This window comes from Stegostoma tigrinum, chromosome 14 (genome assembly GCF_030684315.1).
Source record: "Stegostoma tigrinum isolate sSteTig4 chromosome 14, sSteTig4.hap1, whole genome shotgun sequence".
NCBI lineage: Eukaryota > Metazoa > Chordata > Chondrichthyes > Orectolobiformes > Stegostomatidae > Stegostoma > Stegostoma tigrinum.
The window spans coordinates 65088219-65104541 of record NC_081367.1 but is presented as its reverse complement, the minus strand read 5'-3'; the positions used below and the strand labels follow the sequence as shown (position 1 = coordinate 65104541).

At 42.7% G+C, this 16323-nt stretch overlaps 1 protein-coding gene across 2 annotated transcripts in view; it reads left to right on the top strand.

The window, feature by feature from the left end:
- Positions 1-377: 377 nt before the first annotated feature.
- The window catches only part of mbnl1 (muscleblind-like splicing regulator 1), a 782985-nt gene continuing 767039 nt past the window's right edge, over positions 378-16323 (top strand). Inside the window, exons 1-2 of one of the 2 annotated variants that reach the window (XM_048542667.2) lie at positions 378-833; positions 3534-3580. The gene's annotated coding sequence lies outside the window, so the exon portion shown is untranslated. The remainder of the gene's footprint in view (positions 834-3533; positions 3581-16323) is intronic. The other variant, XM_048542650.2, reaches the window with a different exon arrangement.

Below are 16323 nucleotides of genomic sequence, written 5' to 3'. Positions count from 1 at the left end.
CCCTTTTTCAGTGATGGGCTGGATGTTTACTCTGGGCCTGACATGTACTGCAAAGGCTCAACATTTTACCACAGGCTGTGACTAGCAATGGTTTGTGTAGGTCAGTAATTCCTCACTGCTTTGCAAAAACAGAAAATTAAAGACGATGAGGCGCAGTTTGCCAAATTGGAATGCAGCCTGGCTTTTATGCTGACCGTGAATTTGAGGAATATGATACTGCAGTAAGTTTGGATTCTTAATGAGCTGATTGGAGCAGGGACAAAAGGGAGTGCGTGAAGAGTTATAAACGCTGAAGCAGTCCCAGTGGTGGTGCTGGTGTGAGCTGGGGGTCATCAGGGTTGGGATGAGAGTGATGAAATGGTAGCTTGGGGTCAAACCCACTGACTCAGGTGCAGGAACAGCACAGACATTTGTATTTCATTCACTGGCAGGAACAACAATACAGGAGCTAGACAGGACTGGGCAGGACCCTGGGAGCGCTGACTGAGAGGAGATCAGTGCGCACAATTGGGTCTCCTTGCTGAAGAAGGAAGGTGTGTGCGTTGGAAATGTCTGTTGTGCAGCATCCTGTAACCTTGTAGCCAAGGCTGAAACGCAGAAATCTGCCAATGAGGGACAGTGCCTTGTGATATCATACACTCTCTCCTCTCCAATCAAAAACACTGCTTACCAGTATCTGCCGTGACCACTTCAGTGTGTGAATGTGAAGTGCACTGGACTCGGTTTGCGGGTGAAAATATGAATACTTTAAGAGCTTCAGGCTGAAAAGAAAAAATAATAAATCTCACTTCAGTGCGACTGAGCTCATTCGCTTTGCTTCAGGATAAATAACGGTAAGAAAGCTCACTTTATTCTTACCTTCGTAGTTCCTGATGTTTTGAACGCTGGGGCTGGAGGTGGGGTTGGGGTGGGAGGAGGCGGTGAAGTGATTGTGTGTGGAATAAACCTGTCTCAGTGCTCAGGCATTTCTGCAGTCATTTGATTGCAACAGGTAGTCAGGCCGCATGCAGTTAGTCAAAATATAAACGAGCCATTAAGTGCCAAACTGTTGCAGTGACTTCAGCAGATTGATGTGCTTTTCCTTGTTGCCATGGAAACCATTTCCAGGAAGCCGTGAGTGTGTTTTCAGTTATTCCCTTTCCCTTGCTGCTTATGGCTGGTGTTCTGTCATTGCTAACGTCAAGGAGCCTTCAGTGAGCTAGAAGCAGGATTCCCCAGTACGAGCGAATAAAGGCTATGGGAGTATCTGGTGATTTCCTCCATCTGCCGTTGCCATCAATAATGATGTTAAATTTTCGTGACCTGAAGCTGCGCAGAAGCTGAAACGAGGAATACATTGTGGTGCCAGACTGCAGACTCAGCCCCATGGCGCGACTTGTTCTGTGATTTGCGACCTCGTTACACCTCTGCAGCAGTGTCCCTTACTAACTTTCTGCTGAAGGCGTACAATCTAAGCACAATGCTCCATGAGGGATCAAAGACTGCTTCAAAGCTGAGCAACAGGATGCAGTCCTCCGATCCTCCCACAGAATAGGCTTTGGTCCCATGGGCAATTCTTTCTGCCATGGAAATAGTCAAACCCACTGTGTGACCAACAAATTTTACTAAATCACAAGTCCCACAGTTTGATTGTTCTGTGGCTCCTGGGTCAACGTTCCACTGTTATCCTTTCTCGGGATGTGGTCATGAGTGGCACTTATTGCTCACTCTTGGCTGTTCTTGAGAAGCTGGTGCTGTACCTTCCTATAAAATTGCAACATTCCTGGTACCCCAAGGAACATAGCTAAACATCATGGGGTCAGGAGTAAGCCCTTTAGCCCTTCAAGGCTCCTTTAGCATTTGAAAAGGTAATCACATTGTAGTCTCAATTCTGAAGAAGGGTCCAGACCCGAAACGTCAGCTTTCCTGCCCCTCCGATTCTGCCTAGCCTGCTGTGTTCATCCAGCTCCATTTCTTATTATCTCAGACTCCAGCATCGGCAGCTCCTACTATCTCCCCGTAGACTCAACTTCAATTTCTTCTCTGACTCAAACAATCCTTGACTCCATTCTCTGTCAAAAATCTATCTAATTCTGATTTAGGTAATGCCGTGACTGTTTTCTGGAGAAGATAATTCCACAAAATATCTGAGAGAAAAAAAAGAAAATCTTGAAAGGGAGGCCTCTTATTCTCCCCATCCTTCCACAGTCCCCTCAATTGATCCTATCGTACAGTAGTAGATTGATGCATCTAGGATGCCTCAGAGGGCAGTTCAGAGTCAACAGTACATTGCACTCAATCTGGAATCCCATACACATTGTAACAAACAGTCAGCATAATGAAGGAAACTTAAAGGGAACAATGTCTGGAGTCCTGCAAAACAGATTTCCTTTCTTAAAGAACATTAATGAACCAGTTGAGGAGTTTATGACAGTCCAATATCTAACATGATATGAGCTATCATTCATTTACAAGCACTTTCAGAAGGTTGTGTATTTACGTTCCCATTTGAAAAAATCAAGTTTAAAAGTTGAATATGATGGCCCGTAGAGTATCAAAGGAGTGCTACATTGCTGGAGGTACAAATCAGATTCTTCAACAGTTCTTTGAGGTGAGACTTCCTTCTGAGTGAGGGACAGAAACCTCACCTCCGACCAGCTAATACTTCATTTGGTGTTAAACATTGATGGGACAGCTGACATTGGCAGAGATCTGAGAAACCTGTCTTTTGAAAAATCCTGCACTGTACATTTGATCATATTTCTGATTCTCCCCTAATTTATCTTTCTATGTCTTGGTGACAACTTCTTTCCAATTTCTGCTTTTGTGAAGTACCTTAGGATATCTCACTCTAAAAATGTCTGTCCATGAATTGTCAATCATTTTAAAAATGAATTCAGACAATTGTTATTTATCAATAGGCCTCTTGGCTTTGTGAAAAGCTATTGATAATAGCCAGATTGGAGAGTTACAGTTAATGAGATAAAGACACTTAGAGAACATTGCTTTGTGAATTATTTTAACATATGGAGCTGGGTTTTTTTGGTCACATTTAACCTGAACGTATTTTATTTTTATTATCACATGATGTAACTTCAACTCAACCCATTAAGGTGTGTTCAACTAATTAATCAGTTCTGTCTGTGGTTTTGTACTATCTCTGTTGGTCAGGGAGCCTAAAACATGAGAGTACAGTCTTTGGATAAGGATGGTTTCCAGATGTCAGGGAGTCCAGAAATAGGCATTATTGTTTAAAATCTAGGCCTGGAGTTTTTAGGACAGAGATGAGAAGAATCTCTTTTGGGAACCGTGGGATCAGTGGTCCCTTCTTATGTTCACCACAGGGTTGTTTAATCCTCAGAAGATGAGGCCATTGAATATGGAGCTGGATAGATTTTGATTCACAAGCACATCAAAGGTTAGATGGAGTAGATGGGATTCAGAACACTAAGAAAACAGCCATGATCTTATTGAATGATGGAGCAGGCTCAAGGGGCTGAATGGCCTTCTGCTGCTCCTAATTAATATCTTTGTGTTTGTTTATTTGTTCACAGGGCTGATAACTTCATGTGGAGATAATGAGAAATCATTTCACTCAAAGGTTTGTGAATTTCTGGAATTTTCTTTTTCAGAGTATTGTGGATGCTGCATTCATATTAAAGTCTGGGATGGACAGATTTTTGTTCTTTCAGGAATCCGCAGATATAGGGAACAGGCAGGAAGGTGCAGTTGAAATCCAAGAGCATCCATGTTGATATTAAATAGTGGAGCAGGCTAGACAAACCGTGGAATCTTCTCCTGCTCCCTAACAACACAAACTGTACTTTTTAGACCATATATATGTACACTCCTTTAAGTGCTGGTTTTTGCATTGGTAATCATACAGCAACTTGCATTTATTCAGTGTCTTAAATGCAGCAATACCAAGCTGCTTTGCAGAAGCATTACCCGTCAAGAATTAACATGGAATCAAATAAAGAGGCATTAGGACTGACAGCCAGAACTCAAAGAAATATGTTTAGGCATGTCATAACAGAGGAGAAAGAGAGAGAGAGAGAGAGAGAGAGGATGGAGGACACACCCCTATCTATGTCTATGGTACTGAGGCGAAGATGGTTGAGAGCTTCAAGTTCCTAGGTGTAACTATCACCAAAAATTTATCCTGGTCCATCTATGTCGATGTTACAGTCAAGAAAGCACATGAACACCTCTACCTCATCAGAAGGCTAAGGAAATTTGGCATGTCAGCAATGACTCTTGAACAATTTTTATAGACGCACCATAGAAAGCATCCTATGCAGACGCATCACAGCTTGGTATGGCATCTGCTGTGCCCAAGACTGCAATAAATTACAGAGAGTTATGAATGCAGCTGAGTCCATCGTGGCAACCAGCCTTCCTTCCCTCTAACGACCCTTCCTGCTGCTTCGGGAAAGCGGCAAACTCATCAAAGACCCTTCCCACTCTGGTTGAACACTCTTCCACCCTCTTCCATTGGGCAGAAGATATGAAAGTTTGAAAACATGTATAATGTTCTCAGACTTTTGAACTGACCTCGCCTATACTAGAGTTGATCTTTCACTGCACCTTCTCTGTAGCTGTAACCTTATCTTCTGCATTTTGTTCTATTACCTTGATGCAACTATGATTTGTCTGGTTAGCGTGCAAAACATGCTTTTCACTGTGTCTCAGTATGTGTGACAGTAATAAAGGAAATCAAATTAAATCAAGTCAAAGACAGACATACAAAGAGAAAGACAGAGACAGAGATAGACAGAGGGACTTCCAGAGCCTGAGAACTTGGGACCTGATGGTGCATGTTATTAAGAGATAAAAATCAGGGACATGACAGAAGACAAAATTAGAGGAATACAGTGGTCTTGGAGGGTTCATGGCCTGGAGAAGGTTACACAGATTTGAATTACACAGATTACATTTCAGAACAATTTTCCACAAATAGCAATGAAATTCAATTAATGAAAGAATGTTGACCAAACCATTAGAACTCCTTAGTTCTCCTTTGTTCTGATACATGTACTGTCAGATGCATCAAAAGCCTTGCCTGAAGGATAGTACTTTTGGCAGTACAGCAGTCCCTTATTACTGCACTAAAGTATTGTTTGAAGTGTATCTTGCCTTCAGTAGATTTCACCTGTAAGGATGCCATGCCTATGTGTCAGTAATGTTGTAACTACCTGTTGTAGATCTGCTGTGGACATGAAAACTACATTCACAAGTCAGCTTTTGTGCTCCTGAGATGCTGCTGGACCTGCTGTGTTCATCCAGCCTCACATTTTATTGTCTTGGATTCTCCAGCATCTGCAGTTCCCATTATCACTTCACAAGTTTATTGCTTTGTTGTAACGTCTGCTTCAAAGCTCACAATGTGTTTTAATATGTTAATTAAAATAATCACAGAGGTACAGAATGGAGCCAAATTGGATTGCATGGATAGCTGCTATTGCTTGTACATCATTTTCAATTCCAGCGTTGTTAATTGAATTTGAATTCTACTTCAGTGGTGCGACGTAAACCCTCATTCTCAAACCACTTCTCCGGACTCTAGATTATCGACCAATGATATTAGCATTACCTCATCAATACCCCCATAATTTGAGTGCTATCTTCTGGAAATATTCTCTCTGAATCCACTCTATCCAACCTGTTTATAGGTTTAAAGAACTTTAGAACATAGAACAGTACTGCACAATACAGGCCCTTCGGCCATGGGTGTTGTGCCGACCTTTTACCCTAAACCTAAGGACTATCTAACCTCCACCCCTGCCTTATACTATCATCCATATGCCTATCTAATGGCCGCTTAAATGTCCGTAATGAGGCCAACTCCACTACCCTCTCCAGCAATGCATTCCACACCCCGACCGCTTTCTGAGTAAAGAACCTACCTCTGATGTCTCCCGATATCTACCGCCACTTACTTTGAAACTATACCCCCTTGTAATAGCTACCTCCACCCTAGGAAAAAGTGTCTGGCTGTCCACTCTATCTATACCTCTGACCATTTTGTACGCCTCTAACAAGTCACCTCTAATCATTTGTCGTTCAAAATAGAAAAGCCCTAGCTCTCTCAACCTTTCCTTGTAAGACCTTCCCTCCATTCCAGGCAACATCCTGGTAAATCTCCTCTGCACCTTTTCCAATGCTCCCACATCTTTCCTGTAATGAGGCAACCAGAACTGGACACAATACTCCAGATGTGGACGAACCAGGCTTTTGTATAGCTGGAGCATAACTTCACGGCTCTTAAACTCAATCCCTCTTTTAATGAAAGCTAAAACACCATACGCCTTCTTAACAACTCTGTCCACCTGGGTGGCAGCTTTCAGGGAACTGTGACCATGAACCTCAAGATCCGTCTGCTCCTCCACACTGCCAAGAATCTTTCTGTAAACCCTGTATTCTGCTTTCAATTTGGTCCTTCCAAAATGAATCATCTCACACTTTGCAGGGTTAAACTCCATCTGCCGCTTTTCACCCCAGCTCTGCATCCCATCAATGTGCCTCTGTAACCTAGAACAGCCCTCTGCACTGTCCACAACGCGACCCACCTTCATATCATCCGTGAATTTACTAATCCACTCCTAATTTCAAATCATTTCCAAAAATCACGAATAGAAGAGGATCCAGAACAGATCCTTGTGGTACACCACTCGTAACTGAGCACCATGTTGAATATTTTCTGTCTACTATCACCCTTTGTCTCCTAAGTGTCAGCTAATTCTGAATCCAATCTGCCACATTTCCTCCTATCCATGCCTCCTTACCTTCTGCATGAGCCTACCATGGAGAACCTTATCAAACACCTCTCTAAAATCCATGTATAACGCATGCACTGCTCTACCTTCATCCACGTGTTTGGTCACTTCTTCAAATAATTCCATAAGGTTTGTGAGGCATGATCTACCCCTCAGAATCCATGCTGACTATCACGAATCAAACTGTGTCCATCCAAGTGATCATAAATCCCATCTCTCAGAGCCCTTTCCAATAATTTGCCTATCATTGAAGTAAGACTAACTGGCCTGTAATTTCCGGCGTTATCCCTATTCCCTTGTTTGAGTAAGGGAATGATGTTTGCCTCTCTCCAATCTTCTGGCACTATATCCGTGGACAGTGAAGATGAAAAGATCATCACCAATGGCCCTGTGATCTCTTCCCTCACTTCCCATAAAATCCTAGGATAAATCCCATCAGGCCAGGTGGACTTATCTATCTTCAAGTTCCTCAAAATTCCTAGCACATCTTCCTTACTAACATTGACCTTCTCTGGCCTACCAACCTGTTTCACACTGTCCTCCCTTACACCTAGGTCCCTCTCAGTTGTGAATATTGAAGAAAAGTATTCATTCAGGACCTCTCGTATCTCTTTAGGCTCCGTGCACAAATTCCCTTTACAATCCTTTATCGGCCCTACCCTTTCTCTGGTCATTCTCTTATTCATATGTGTAAAAAGCCTTGGGGTTTAGCTAGCCTCTTTAGTTAGCCAGTTGGCAGCCATTTTGTTTTACAAGACAACAGCAACTCAGCATGTCAATCCTTCTTTGCTCACAAATTTCTGACAATAGAGGATGGGCAATAAATATTACCACTATCAGAATATTGGAAACTCAGAAGAAACTTTACACAAAGAGATGCTGACACTGGTAGGGGGTTGAAGAAAATAATCTAAGTGTTTTTAAGGTGAAGCTCAACAGGCATAAGAAGGTGAAGCATATGGAGAGTTACAACAGTAGATTTAGACGAGGAGAGAGAGGAGTATTAATACCAGCTTGGACTAGATGTGTCAAATAGTCTGTTTCTGTGCCCTTTTTAAAAATTCATTCATAAAATATGGATGTGCTGTCTCAACTAATATTTATTGCCCATTGGTAGATAAAAGTCAATTTTGCTCTAGGCCTGTCGTCACATGTGGGTCGGCCAAGGTACGGATTGCAGTTTCACTAAAGGATGTTACTGGATGGGTATTTCCTGAACAATCAGCAATGGTCATCATTACTTACTGAATTCAAATTCCACCACCTGCTATGACAGGATTCAAACCTGAGCCCCAGAACATTACCTGGGGTTCTAGGTTAACAGTGCAGTGATAATACCACTAGGCCATCACCTCCCCTGATAGCCTCTGCAATCCTAAACAACATAATCTGAGAAGGCCCTGGGAAATCTTCATCTCCTGGGAATGGCAAATCCTGCATTAATGCCTATAACTAGGACTAACATTATCCTGACAAATCTACCAGAATATTCATACTTAGACAACTAAAAGAGGCAGAAATTTTTAAAGAAAATTGAGAACATTCATTCAGCTACCCAATGGGAGTAATTTTGACTGTATTTGAAATTAAAATGGCGAGAAATATTACGGCTGTCTGATCCTATATTTCTCATTTTGCATTGTCATCCAAAGTGAAAATTGGAACCCCTGTTCTTTTTATTTCTGCTCCGTGTACTTCTCTTTTTGATTAATATCTTCTATCTTTAAAAATATAATTTTTTCTTTTAAAACAGAGACAGTATATTTATGCAGTGGTTTATATCAGCATTAAGCTGGTCTGAAGGCACTTTGCAGAGTTAATGAGCACGTGGAGTGCAGTGACTGCTGAGATTTAGCCACATGCCTGGGTAGCTTAGTTGGTAATGTTCCTGCCTCCAAGCTGGAAAGACTTATACTAAGGTCCCACTCCAGAGCTAGCTGGCGATGCAGGCAGCATTCCTGGATTCCATTGCTCCTTTACATTGCCATGTCCTCCAGGGATATGGAAATAAAAGTTGGAAAATCAGGTTCATACAGTCAAATCTTAATTAACCAGCACTGACATGATGGGTTGAATAACTTCTTTCTGTGTGTCTTTGCCGTGTGTCAGACAGTATTGCTTTCTATTCAGCGTGTCCTAAATATCTGTGTTAAAGTTTATTTAGCTGCTCTGTGAAAGTCAATTCCAAGCACAATTCGATGTTCGAGGAAACACCTTCGTATTCTGTCTTGTGATGTTTCTAAGCCAGCATTTGAAAGAGAACGTCAGAACATAAATTGAGTGTTTGTCCTTTACTATTCATGGAAATAGGAAGAGCATACTTTCTTTATTTTGCAGCGAACTCCCCGTGTCTGGCAAGAGCCATCTCTTTTTTTTCCCTCAGAATGGGAATCCACAAAAGTGACCACGGATACTGTAGCAATTGTAACGAGGTCGGCCAACTGGACCTCATTGGGGCTGTGAATCTGGTCCAGTCAGGGAGCCCTGGCTGACATAAGGAGAGTGACAGAGATACTGACACTCTGGCACCCAATCCTGGCCTCTGTGGAGTTGTTTCAGATACACCAGTCAAGAAAGGCTTCCTTAGATTGTTCAGTGTCTAAAACGAGACAGGTAGGAGGTGCTTTCATGGCTGGTTTTCTTGTCTTAAGCAAGTCAAACCCTCTTATGAGCATCTATATTCCAATTTTTCCATTAAATTCTGCAATTCAAGTATTTTGGATGTGAGTTTGCTCGCTGAGCTGGAAGGTTAGTTTTCAGATGTTTCGTCACCATTCTAGGTAACATCATCAGTGAGCCTCCGACGAAGCGCTGGTGTTATGTCCCGCTTTCTATTTATCTGGTTAGGTTTCCTTGGGTTGGTGATGTCATTGGACAAACTGGCAGGAAGCTAACCACCAGGATACATGAACATCAACTAGCCACAAAACGACATGACCCACTATCACTCGTATTCTTACATACAGATAAGGAAGGACACCACTTTGATTGGGACAACACATCCATCGTAGGACAAGCCAAACAGAGACACGCACGACAATTCCTAGAAGCATGGCATTCCAACCGGAACTCCATCAACAAACACATTGACTTGGAGCCAATCTACCATCCCCTGAGAAAAAGAACAGGAAATGACATCACCAACCCAAGGAAACCTAACCAGATAAATAGAAAGCGGGACATAACACCAGCGCTTCGTCGGACGCTCACTGCTGATGTTACCTAGAATGGTGACGAAACGTCTGAAAACTAACCTTCCAGCTCAGCGAGCAAACTCACATCCAGAACCTCAACCTGAGTTACAAATCTTCTCAAAACTCGCTATTCAAGTATTTAGCTTTGAGGCCAGCACATTTGGAATCACTTGTACAGCTTGAAGCTGCAATAAGACGATGAGAGGAATTCTGTTAAATTACTTAGGAGCACCGAAATGGATTCACATGCATGAACTGCTTTGATAAGGCACCCAAGTTTAATTTTTAATGATGTTGAAACTACATCCAGCATGGACAGCAGAATTAATGTGCTTAATTTTCTTTTCAATCCCCTATATATCTTAATGGTTTTAGGGTGAGAATTGAAGTAAATGCATTAATATTATATTGCATTGGCAAACAGAGTGAACAATTTCTACTCAGCAAGAATACGTAAACAAGAAAAAGATAAATCAACAGGAGGACAAATTGCTTTTTGAATAACTGAAGAGAATGCTGGGTAAACTCGGCAGGCTGGAAGTTAATGAGTTACAAGGAAAGGCTGGAAAGGTTGGGACTTTTTCCCTGGATCTTAGGAGGCTGAGGGGTGAACTTACAGAGGTTTATGTAATCAAGAGGGACATGGTTGAAATGAATAGCCATTGTCTCCTCTCTAGGGTAAGGGAGGCTAAAACCAGAGGGCCTGGGTTTAAGGTGAGAGGGGAAAGGGTATAAAAGACCCCAGAGGGGCACCTTTTTCACACTGAGGGTGTTGTGTGCATGGAATGAGCTGCCAGAGGAAGCGAAACAGGTGGATACAATTACAACATTTAAAAGACATTTAGACAGATACATGGATAGGAAAGGTTTAGAGGAATACAGGTTAAACGCAGGCTGTCGTCGACATGAATGTGTTGGACCAGTGGGCCTGTTTCTGTGCTGTATTTCTCTATGGCGGTAAGTCTGGCAGCATCTGTGGTGTGAGAAAGAGTTAATGTTTCAAGTCTGAAATGTCTCTTTAAAATCAGCATTAACTGTTTTTCTCTATCCACTGTTGCCTTGTAAAAGGGTTTGGAAAGAGAATCGAAGGAAGTCCTTTGCAGTTGCACAGGGCTTTGGTGAGATCGCATATGGAATATTGTGTTCGGGTTTGCTCTCCTTACTTAAGAAAATATTTTCCCACCACAGAAGGAGAGCAATGAAGCTCCGCCAGACTGATTCCATGTGGATTTCACCAGCTTCAAAATCTCCCCTCCCCCCACCGCATCCCAAAACCAGCCCAGCTCGTCCCCGCCTGCCTAACCTGTTCTTCCTCTTACCTATCCCCTCCTCCCAACTAAAGCCGCACCTCCATTTCCTACCTACTGACCTGATCCCGCCCCCTTGATCTGTCCATCCTCCCCGGACTGACCTATCCCCTCCCCACCTCCCCACCCATACTCTCACCTGTCTTCTCCTCTTTCCATCTTCAGCCCACCTCCCCCCTCTCCCTATTTATTTCAGAACCCTCTCCCCATCCCCCTCTCTGATGAAGGCTCGAAACCCAAAGCGTCAGCTTTTGTGCTCCTAAGATGCTGCTTGGCTTGCTGTGTTCATCCAGCCCCACACTTTGTTATCTTGATTCCCGGGATAGTAGGTTTGTCATATGAGGAGAGATTGAGTCAACTGGGCCTATATTTGCCCATATTGAAGTTTAGAAAAACTAGAGGGGATGGCATTGAAGCATTTAATGCGAAGGCTGGGAAGCCTGGAAGCTGTGATGATGTTTCACTTGGCCAAGGGGCCGAGTACCACGGAGTCTTGGTTTCAGTTCATGTGGTTGACCTTTTGAAGCTGACCTGAGGAGAACTTTGTTCTTTCATGGCTGGTGAGTCTGTGAAATTCTGTACTGCATAGGGACATGGAGGCCAAGTTATTGAAGGTAGTTGAGAAAGAAGTAGATTTCTGGAGACTGAAGGCTTCAGGGGGTATAGAGAGAGAATGGGTGCATGGCAGTGTGATAGAGGATCAGCCATGACAATGTCAAATGGAACAGTGTACCCAATCAGCTGAATGGCCAACCTCTGCTCCTGTTTTCTGATTCTTTGTTTTAAAGAAAGGAGGAACTAGGCCAGGTCCTTCAGTGACCTGTAATATGTCCCCAGATAAGCAGAGTAGGTCTCAACTTAGGGACCTCATTGAAGGAAGGCACAAGCTATGCACTGATACTTAAGCATTTTATGAACTGATATTCTGCAATTGGGGGTACAAACTCTATCCTGCAAAGTTCACAAATTTCCTCACACACATTGTAAGACCTACTGATGATAGATATCATTTACCACAAAAAAAATTCATCATGTCAAACCTTTCAAAGCCACAGCTATGGCAGACATCAATAGAGCCATCTTTTGGCCAATTGTCATTCTGAGGGAGCTCCTTTCTGCCACTTGGTGGCACATTGTGGTACTACAAGATTGCTGCAATTCATGGATTTTTCTGAAGTTTTTGAGGTTGGAATATTTGTACCTGTTGCACCTGAACTAGTCGTGTACCAAGTCTCATGTTCTTTTGAAATCCCTGCAGGTCATCTGTTCCAAACGCAGTTGTCTTGTTAGTTTGTTGGTGGAAGATTTTCAAGTCTTGGCGATGCAATACTGACAAGGGGGAGAACAGAAGGCTAAATGTGCAACGAGAAACAACACCAAGAAACCTTGGTTTCCGGGAACTGCCAGTTCCTGCCCAGTTGTTGCTGTACCTGTCTGCATGCTAGCCCCATAGAGAGGATAATTTGAACCAGGACACTCCTGGCATATAAACTAGTGGCTGCTCAAACTCAGATCAATGTGCAGTCAGGGGCAGTCCAGGACAAAGGAAGTAAGATCCAAAAACTGTCGGGAGATTTACAAGATCAACTGAGAATAATTCTATGGGGCTAAAAAGATTATATTTTATGCCTTGTATGTCTTTTGGTGTAAAAGGTGAACAGATGATCCCATTGAAACCACAATCATAGGAGTGTTACAATGCGGAAAGAGGTCATTTGGCCCATCATCTTGCGCTTGCTCTTCAAACGAGCATCATTACCTAGTGCTGATCTCCTGCCTTTTCCCCGTATCCCTGCACACCATTACTGACCAAGTAATCATCCAATGCTCCTCTTGAATGCCTCATTGACCTGCCCCCACCACATCTGCAGTCAGTGTATTGTACACTCCAACTACTAGCTGTCTGAAAACCTGTTTTCTTTGTTTTATCTGTGCTTCATTTGCACATTACTTCAAATCTTTGCCCTCTTGTTCTTTTCCCTTTGTACAGCATGAACCACAACTCTTGGTCAACATTTTCCCAGCCTGTTCATGACTTTGAAAACTTCGTCCAAATCTCCTCTCAGCCTTTTCCTCTCAAACGATGACAGTCCCAACATCTTTAATCTATCTTCATAACTGGCTTCTCATTTCTGGAGCCATTCTTATGGATGGCCTCTGCCCTCTGTCCATTGCATTTACATCCTTCCTGTAATATGACACCTATAACTGTGCGCAGTACTCCAGCTGAGGTCTAACCAGCCTTGTACAAATGTTTAGGACCCATCGAATATACACCAACTGTCTAACCAACTAAAATCAAGCCCCCTACACCAAAGAGTTGGAGTTGTAATGGGATCATGCACACTTACATGCAGGTAGGAGGAATTGATAATGATGGACAAATCTCCAATTTCCATCCGATCACACAGTTGACTCGGAATTTCTTACTCAACCCGCCTGCCTGCACTCTGAATACAATGGTATTGGCCACTCGGTTCTGGACTGGGACTTAAAGTGAGAGGTTTTAGCTCAATGGTATGACCATGATCCACCACACTGCAGGGCCTCTTCCCTTTAAATACGACAGAAGCTATTCAGAGATGGTTTTAGGAAGCACTTCTTCACAAAGGGCAGTGTACTCCTGCAACTCCATTCCCCAAATGGCCATTAAATCATAGATGAGTTGGGATTTTCATAGAATCCCTACGGTGTGGAGACAGGCCATTTGGCCCAACAAGCCCACGCTGTCCCTCCCAAGAGTATCCCACCCAGACCCATCCCGCTGCATTTCCCCACCTAACCTAAACATCCCTGGATTTAGATTAGATTAGATTAGATTCCCTACAGTGTGGAAACAGGCCCTTTGGTCCAACAAGTCCACACCGCCCCTTGAAGCATCCCAACCAGAACCATCCCCCTATGACCCACACACCCTGAACACTTCGGGCAATTTAGCATGGCCAATCCACCTAACCTGCACATCTTTGGACTGTGGGAGTAAACCAGAGCACCCGGAGGAAATCTACGCAGATATGGGGAGAATGTACTAACTCCACACAGTTACGTGAGGGTGGGATTGAACCCAGGCCCCTGGCGCTGTGAGGCTGCAGTGCTAACCACTGAATTACTGTGCCAGCCCTAGGTTCCTCACTCCCCCATCTTATTGATACAACATTGTGTAGAATAGTCTGAATTGAATGGCAGGAAACTAGAATGGGTTTGTAAAAGATGAGGAGTATTATTTTTCTGTGCTTAGGGATTTTTAAAATGTATGTCTGTGAGCAGCAACTAGAAGTTGCCTGTACAAACAGCACCCAGAATTGAAAGATTTATATCGAAAGGCCAAATGGCATTTTTTTTGCCAAGACAACAGTTTTCAAATCTAGCCAATCAACTTAAATCAAGCCCCAAGATGCTAAAAACCAATCAAATGTAAATCTGATGGTGTTGACAACATCGAACCATTCCAGGTAAGAAATAAGCGTATGTCGTCACAGGTATAAAGAAGGGGACAGTAGGACAGGGACACCAGAGCTAACACTATTTGCTCAGTTTAAGAACCCTCAGCTGTCCCTCAAGAAAGAAATTGACTCTAACAGTCATCTATGTAATACAGAAAGTACTATCAACCCTAAAAAGGCACCATGGCATTTCTAGCTAGAAGTCCTCACAGAAGCAGCTACAGAGAAAAACACCCCTGACAGCAGAATCGACAGAAGAAAGGCATTTGTGATGGAACAGAGAAGGCAAAGTCTTCCAGAAGACACAGTCTTCTGGAGGGATTAAGTTTTCATTTATTGTTGTTTAATTACTTGGGTTTATATAAGTGGGCCTTGTGTTTATTTGAACAGCACTCCAGTAGAGTTTAGTTCAGTTCGGGAATAGTTAGTACTTAGGGGGGAATTGTTTGGTTTGTTAGCAATTCTGTTATTTTGCTCTTTGCTAGGGTTATTTTTTTTATTTTGTTATTTATAAAGTGGATCAGGGATTTTCATTCTTTTAACAACTCTTTAAACAGACTATGAGAGTGAAGACTAACTTCTCTGGGTGTTTCAGGAGTAATTACCGGAATGGACCCTTTAGTCCCATTACAATCGATTGGGGCTTGTGTTTTTGGTTAATTATCAGCGGGGCTCAGCCATTGCCCCTCTGTAACATTACGCGTCCTTCTCTTCAGTCCACTTTATTCTGAAGTGATTTCTGACTACATTTTATCCAGCAATAAACTGTCATTTCACTTGACCTTCTCTCAGCTTTTGATTTTCCCACTTCATCCAAACAGTCCTCAGGAGCTGTGAGATGGAAGTGCATCTGAAGTGTGAGCTGCCTTCCATGTAACCACTAGAAATAATCATCCTACTTTTTTTTGGAGGTTTGTGTTTCTCTCCCATCACATTGCTGTCAAATCCACACCATTCTGATCACCACATCCAAATTCAAGAGCGTTCATCCATGACTCCCTGTCCTTACTCAAAAGACCAGTTGAAATTATGAAGTGGGTGAATGATAGTATTCAACAAAGCAGACTGGTTGTGAAATGGGTAGATAGGTTGCAAATGAAATTTAACAGAGAATTGTGAAGTTGCATTTTTTTTTGTAAAGAAGAATGTTGATGCTTTTTGAAGTTGCTGGAGTAAATTTTGGAAGACATTAAAAAGGCATACAACATCCTGGGCTTTATACATAGGTGTATAAAGAACAAAAGCAAAGGGTTATGGTGAATCTCTGTCAGACACTGGTTCTGTGTTCATTCTACCCATTTCTGGATATTCACTGTTGTGTACCTTGTCTTCAAGACTGTTCACCTTTAAGACTCAATGTGCTATGTGTATACAATGTTCCGACTCTGCTGGCAATTAGTCTCTTGTGGAATTCCACACAAATGATCTGGTGCATTATTCACTTCTTCAACAACAGCACCTTGTTGCATTTGCATAGCCTCCCTCATTTGAATGACCCACACAAATTAGGAGCAGAATTAGGCTTTTGATCCCTTGAGCCTGCTTCACCATTCGATAAGATCTGTTACAATTAAATCCCACACTTCCATCTCCTTCCTCTCCACCCTGTTTGCCTTTTCCTGAC